Raw genomic sequence first — 6963 nt, 5'->3', positions numbered from 1 at the left:
ACAGGAAACACTGGGCAAGACTGGGCTGAGGAGCAGATCAGATAAGGTTTTAGTGCAGACAGCAACAGAGTGGATTTGAATGGAAAAGCAAACATGACAGACATTGACTTCAGATCTCCAAACCAGATTTTCTATTTATATACTACAGACAAGGAGTAAATATATCTATGTATTACTTTATCGGGTAGGCTGATGATGTAGTTTATTTGCCACAAATGAAGGGATTTCTCAGTTCCAAACCAATATGCTAAACAAAGTCTGATATCATTTTAACATTGCCTTAACCTGTTCATCAGCAGGTATGAGGGAACTTGGTCCAGAGTGGGCGTAACACACAGTCACACACACCTGTGCACAAGAGACTCTGACCATGACAAAATAATAGTCCCTTTAAATAGAACCCTAACATTCAATACAGTGTAAATAAGGGGAAGCTAGGTGCAGTGTCACTCATCTTCCATATGGACAGGGCCGTGCCGCCGATCTAAAGTGCTGTGGTAGTGTCATCCAGGCATCAGATTTCTCTGAGCTGATGGGCACAGTGTTGCAGGACAGGCAGGGCTGCCGGTGATAAAAACAGCTTCCCACAGCTATGCAAGAAGAGTTGGCATATTGTTCGGCGATCAGTCTTATGTTACCACCACGAGGAACGGAGCCTATTCTTGGGGGACACTGACAGGCGTAAACCCGAGCTATAATAGAACCAGATGTACTCTGCTGTCTCCCTCAGATCCCGGATAATCTTTATAAATTTTCCCAAAAGCCCTTTTTCCTAATTCAATAATAGAACGTCTTTGGAGTCGCGTTCCACAGCGGACCGAAGCATTTTAGAAACTAAGCCCGTGAAAGAAAGTGACAGGAGGGCTCTATAAATACAGTCCCAGTGCTGCAGCAAGAAATAAGTCATCAGGCTTTTTGTATACGTGACTTGTTCTGCTGTGGCGTTTGTTTCCTAAGGAATAGCTTTTGTCTGCCCTGCCTTAATGTGCTGACCTCTGCGGTAGACCACAGTCAGAAAGACATTACAGTCATCTGTGCGTCTCAAAAGCCTTTCTCCTCTCTCATATCTGTCTGCCGTATCTCACAACTGCATTAAAGGACATGTGGCGGTCCTGGTTTTGGGTTAAAAAAGGCTACACCATCCCGTCCAAGCAAATTAACCTTAACTAAACCATGCTTAGCGAAGATTTCTCACAGGTTTTTGCTAGTGGCTGTGATGTCTTCTGTAGTTTTTGGATAGAAATATAAAATGGTCTTAGTTTGGAAACTTTCGAAACCATAGGTTTAGCGGTAAGAGGAAGTAATGGGAAGAAACTAGTCTTCTCATTTTTTGAATCTACTCAAGCTTTGTCAGCCTTTACTTCAAAATCAAAACCTGATCCATGTTATTTCCACCTTTCAGACTTGTGGCATGTCTCCTTTTCCAAATAAACGTTAAGTAGAGTTTACTGAGGCTGATTGCATGTCTTGGAAAATAAAAACCTCTATTCATTTCCAGGATTCTTGCTATATCTGTAAAGTCATAAGAGCACAGCAACTGGCCTATTGTTGCAGTTTGACTGAAGTGCTGGCATCAGTCCCAAAGTTTAGTAATTACTCGACACAGCACTCATTTTAAATATTTAAACATGAATGGCTTTGGGTGTCGTGTATCAGAAAAAAGAAACAACAGAAAATAAGTGGCACTGGGACATTTGAAAATGACCTCTGACCTTTTCCCCTTGTTGAATAGGCAAGGCCCGCCCAAGGTCTAGTGCATTGCGGGAGGGGAAGCGTTTCCGAAACTCAGTCCGAATTCACTGAACGGCTGCATTTTCATCTCGCCCTGATTAGTTTGGCACAATCTTTATCAGTATGCATCGTTACTTGATGGATGTCCCGGCCACCTTAAAATAAACAAGAGCCGGTCACACAGTACAGACAATAAGACACAGTAATAAGACACAAGAAACAATTGCTAGGGTCATTTTGTTTTTTCTTTTTTATTGAATATATTTATGATCTTTGAATCATCATTGCACATAATCCTATCGTTCGTCCTTGCCGATATTGCTGCCCTAGGATACAGATATAGAAAGTCCATGAGTTCGATGGTTGCCTTACTGAAAACAGAAAAAAGGGGGGGTCCCCAAAAAAACCAACTGCTTGTAGCACCCAAATAAATAAAAAATTGACATAGATTTGTTTTAATAAGGAGGCAGTTATAAAAAACAAAAGCTTCATGCAATGCACAGGTGGTCAGAAATCCTTCAGAAGAATCGTCAGGCAACAGGAACAGCAATAGTACATTATATTCAGTCTTGCAATACAAAACTATGTACTTTAGGACAGGGGTGGCCTGGTCCTGGAGGTGTGTCTGCAGATTTCTAGAGCTCTTTAAAGCAGCAGCTCCTCACAAGCTGGGAGAAATTGTGGAATTGGTCCATTTCAGCCAATACCGAGCTGAATTACAGTGGGTCATTAAGAGCTGAGTTAGATTAATAATCCGCGGTCTCACAGAACCAGAACAGTCCCTGTTTCAGAATTTCTAGCATTGTACTGTTTAAATCATTTTTGTGAGGGGGGGAGGGGGGTGAGATACCAAAAATTTACATCATCTTCCTGTTTATTATTCACCAGAATACTTTTTAAGAAAGTACTATAACTGTACAAAAACAGCATGAGATCAAAGGTTGAAGGAAACACTAAATCATTACTAACATTTTCCCATAAGGAAGGGTCTCTCCATCTGGCCTTCTGCCCAAGTCCCAGGATGAGAACTCTCTAAACAGACGGGCGTAGCACAGAAATGTGCTTCATGATCACCATCTACAGTATGGTTTTTTGCTCTGGAACAGTGTGAGAGTTCCAGCACTCAGCCTATGTTGTCTAAGAGAACTTCATTACTGCAAGTTTCAGATGACCCTGAACCAAGTGACCATGCCTGTCTGTTGCAGGAGACATTACAGCACTGCGGAGCAATAAGGTTTCATTATAAACCCAATGGAAATGATAAGAGACTTTCCCAATGAATGGTTGCCAAGGCAAATTTGTACAGGGCTTCTGGAGGTTTTCAGAGGCTTTTCTTGCCTTTTACTATGCATTTACTTTCCTTGACCACACTTTTGCATGCATTTTCTCTGATTTTACTGTGCTGTAATGTGATTTACGATGTTTTTACTGCAGTATGCCACAGTAAATCTTTATCAAAGTCTCGCATCAAGGCATAGCCACCTGGCAAGAGGTGGCTATTGTACAGAAATAACTGAACTGGTGGATCACTAAACCAGGTCATACTGCTCCCCTGTACAGTATGTCTGAGCATCCCCACGTACCAGTGAAATCTGCGGGTCTGTGGCTATACACTGCTGAAGTGGGCTATCACATTCATGCATTTGACAAGAGTGGACCACGTTAGGGTGCTCTGCTCAGTTCTCCCCCTGAAGTTTCCGTGAGGAGTTAGAAACAAGCTGACGAGTGTCTGTATCTGTATCCGCTCCGTGCTGAACAAATCCATCCCACACATTCAGAAACAGTCAGCACTGGGTCAGGTGGTCACCTTCTTGGTGCAGTAAAGTTAGAATAGAGTTTGGGGTAGCAGACCATTTAAAAATAAAACATTCCTCATTCTTCATATTTAGGGTTGTTTTCTGGTATATTATTTAAAAAATGGCATCACTAATGTATGGACTCGCCACAAGTTGAATGACCGGACACTGGCAATACACATGAAATCATCTTCTCAGGTCATACTCTTAGGGGAACTTGAACAATAAATTGCACATACAAAAATACCTTTTGAACCGAAAGCACTACTGATAAACCATAGTTACATTTCTTAAAAAATAACGAATCGGTAAAAAAATATGATTTCCAGTATGCAATGGCTTTGATCACAATATCAACGTGTCCACTCCACTCAGGACGCTCAAACAAAGTTCTCCAAACTCAAAGGCCAGTCTCTTTCCTCCTGCCACTCCCGCCTTCGGACTGGATCACTTCTGGGGTGATTGGACACTCTCAGTCCAATGAGGGCGCCAGGCTGTCTTCGACGCACCGGTCTGAGGGCAGCGGACTGAAGGAGGAAGTCAGATGCCTGTGGTGGATCTCACACCGGCTGCCTCTTGTCCTAGTCTCAGTACCGCGGTGATCTGAATAACATGTGACTCTAAGGCAAGACCCGAGCGATCGTGTCGGCTTCATTTACCCCACACCCAGAGCTTAGGAAGGGTGACGGTTTTTCAAAAGACAAAGGTGGATTACAGATGTTCTTCTATTAATTGGAATCCATGCCCAGTGATGTTTTAAACAGCAGAATAGTAGAATGGCTATTGATATCAAATTAACCGGTACCTTACTGGTGAAGTTGCGCATTGTTCAAGCTATTAATATTAATGTTCCAACTGTCCTAGCACAGTGTGTGCTTACCCCTGTCTGAACAGCACTCCCTGCGGCCCAGATCCAATGAGCATTGGGATTCGGACGTGACAGGCTTTGTTTCCTGTGAGTGGTGGGCCTCGGCCTGCTCCCCAGTGGAAACCAGCTGTTTACAATTTGCACTTATGATTTAATCTGGGTCAATATTTCAATATTACTTTTACCCATCCATCATAGCTTCCAGAATACCACTTTGGTGTACGTGCATAAAAGACAAAGTAAATAATACTGTCTTTTACAGATTAGGATTTTGACTGGTTATAAACCTATCATAGGTCAGATCTTCAGAGATATTTGACTTCAAGTTCTTTCACAAACATGAATCAGAAAGGATTCCCGTGTAGTGATACACATAGCAAACGAGTCCGTTTCTGTTCCAGCTCCTCTCCACGCTGTGTACCTTTCCATTTCAGACATTAAAGGTTGAAACGCAAACCTCCTCTGCCTCTCTTCAATCCTGTGCATCGCATTTGTCCAAGTACACGGCACTCATCCACATCTCCAAAACGTAAAAAAAGAATTTAAAAAGTATAGAAAATAGAGCTCTGACATATGTACACTTGAAATGAGCCCTGTCCTTCACCTGTATTCTCCACAGATTTCAGTTCCTTCTCCCGTTTCTCAGAATTCCTCTTCCATGTGTTGCCGGCGATTCCCTCTCTGCTGTCCTTCCTGCTCACAATAGCATGGGTGGTGCTTCTTGTTAGCATGAAGTCTGGATATTCAGAAAGGGCTTCCTGCAGTTTACCAGGGGGAAGCTAATTAATGTTGCACAAAGCAGAACCATTTATCGGTGACAACAAATCATTCCTGCCGGGACAGCTTGTGAAGTCCTCTGGCGGCTTCTGGTCTCTTCCCCTTATTTACCAACCTGTGCAGGGCCGCCAATTCAGCATGTAACAAGCACAGGACAGAGTTTACTTCATGGACTATGTCTGTTTTCACAGCAGAGCTATATTAGCTAGAAAGAGCCCATGTCCCGGCAGAAAACATGGCATTCCCTTTACTGCGTTGCTGAACTACCCACTGGAGGGAAGCAGGATCTTTGGCTGGTGTAACACTAATTTATTTCCCCACTTCACTTCCTTTCTTTCAGATCTGAGTTATTTTCCTGCTCTGTGCAATACAGACTTGCTTCCCACACACGCATCGGCATTCGAGAGCTTTCTCAGAAGCTTTCTTTTTTGTACGGAATAATCAGTTATTGTGGAAGATAATTGGATAAGAGGAGAAACACAAACTGGACTCCACAGAACACAAAACAAGATGATGAAAGGACATCCACTTCCCCCTGGAGCATCAGAAATGGAACAGGAGGCAAACAAAAGTTTTGATATAAGTGCAGTAGGCAATTGTGATTAAAGAGCTGTAGGAATGCAGCTGTAAATGCATTTTTTTTAAAGGAAAATAATATATATATATATTACATGTTCAGCAGCTCCACTTGTGCCAGTGGTGTTTGATTTAAAAATAAAACAATATCAACAACACGGAAAATAAAACTGCTAGCCACATAGAGAAGACTGAACGCAACCATTGAATGATTTGCTTGGTTATTCTATTACACCATCAGAGCAGATTTGTAAAAGAACTGCAACCAGAATGTCTGTCAGTGATATTTAAATAATATTAACAACCATTTCAAACAAAGAAAAGAATTGTTTCACACTTAAGAAAAACAACACAAACAAACAGAAAATACCCTTGATAAACCTAGCATTGTTACCCTTGAAAGTAAAACTGCTGTATATTTTCATTAAGGCATTCGACTGGGTCAGATCTTCACACGCTTCCTTCTTTGTAGCATCTAACTTCGTTGTCCGGGCTCTCGTTTGCAAGGAAGCTGGTTTTGGACCGAAGTTTAACAGTACTGTAGGGAAGAAGAAGACAGCGGGGAGACCACGTTAATATTTTCTTCTCAACAAAGTTCAGTGAGCTTGAGAGCCAAAAGGAAAAAAAAGATGTTGATGCCTTTACCCTGATATATCACTTTTCCAGCCAGCACTCGCTTTTTCTGGTGTCGTAATTGTACTCTTAAAGGAACAGAAAATATTGAGAATGTAAGAAAATGTAGAAAACAAGAAAAACAATAAGAATAAAGCCTTTCAAGACCTTAGTTCTGATATTACAGGTTCGTGTACATATCTGTATAAATATAATAAAGCACAGCACCTCATTGATGGCCACAGACATTGCCGTTACAAATAATTCACTGTATACAGGTAAACTCGCACTCCCTCGTGTGAAACAAACATGGCAGACCTCCATTTGTAACATTTCAGGAAAAGACTTTAAAATTAGTGGCGTGCAGTTTTTAAAACACATCTTTCTTTTACAAATACAAGGGCTGTGCTTGTTGACAGTTCACTGAAGAACAGGGATTACCACTGGACTACCGTTAGCAGTCATGGAGAGACAGAGTGCTCGGCTAAGCCAGGGGGATGAGGACTGAACAAGTTTCCCTGATGTGTTTTGTCCATGTAAGAGCATTCAGGAATGGCTATGACTGCACACAGGAGAGCTGTAATCACTTGTGCTCTGGGCTGC

At 42.0% G+C, this 6963-nt stretch overlaps 1 protein-coding gene across 1 annotated transcript in view; it reads right to left on the bottom strand.

Moving 5' to 3' along the window:
• Positions 1-1966: 1966 nt before the first annotated feature.
• Positions 1967-6963, bottom strand: part of kcna4 (potassium voltage-gated channel, shaker-related subfamily, member 4) — a 42803-nt gene continuing 37806 nt past the window's right edge. Inside the window, exon 3 of the mRNA XM_088935058.1 lies at positions 1967-6286. The gene's annotated coding sequence lies outside the window, so the exon portion shown is untranslated. The remainder of the gene's footprint in view (positions 6287-6963) is intronic.

This window comes from Atractosteus spatula, chromosome 16 (assembly GCF_055471065.1).
Source record: "Atractosteus spatula isolate fAtrSpa1 chromosome 16, fAtrSpa1.hap1, whole genome shotgun sequence".
In the NCBI taxonomy this organism is placed as follows: Eukaryota; Metazoa; Chordata; class Actinopteri; order Semionotiformes; family Lepisosteidae; genus Atractosteus; species Atractosteus spatula.
This window is presented reverse-complemented; position numbering and strand designations above follow the sequence as displayed.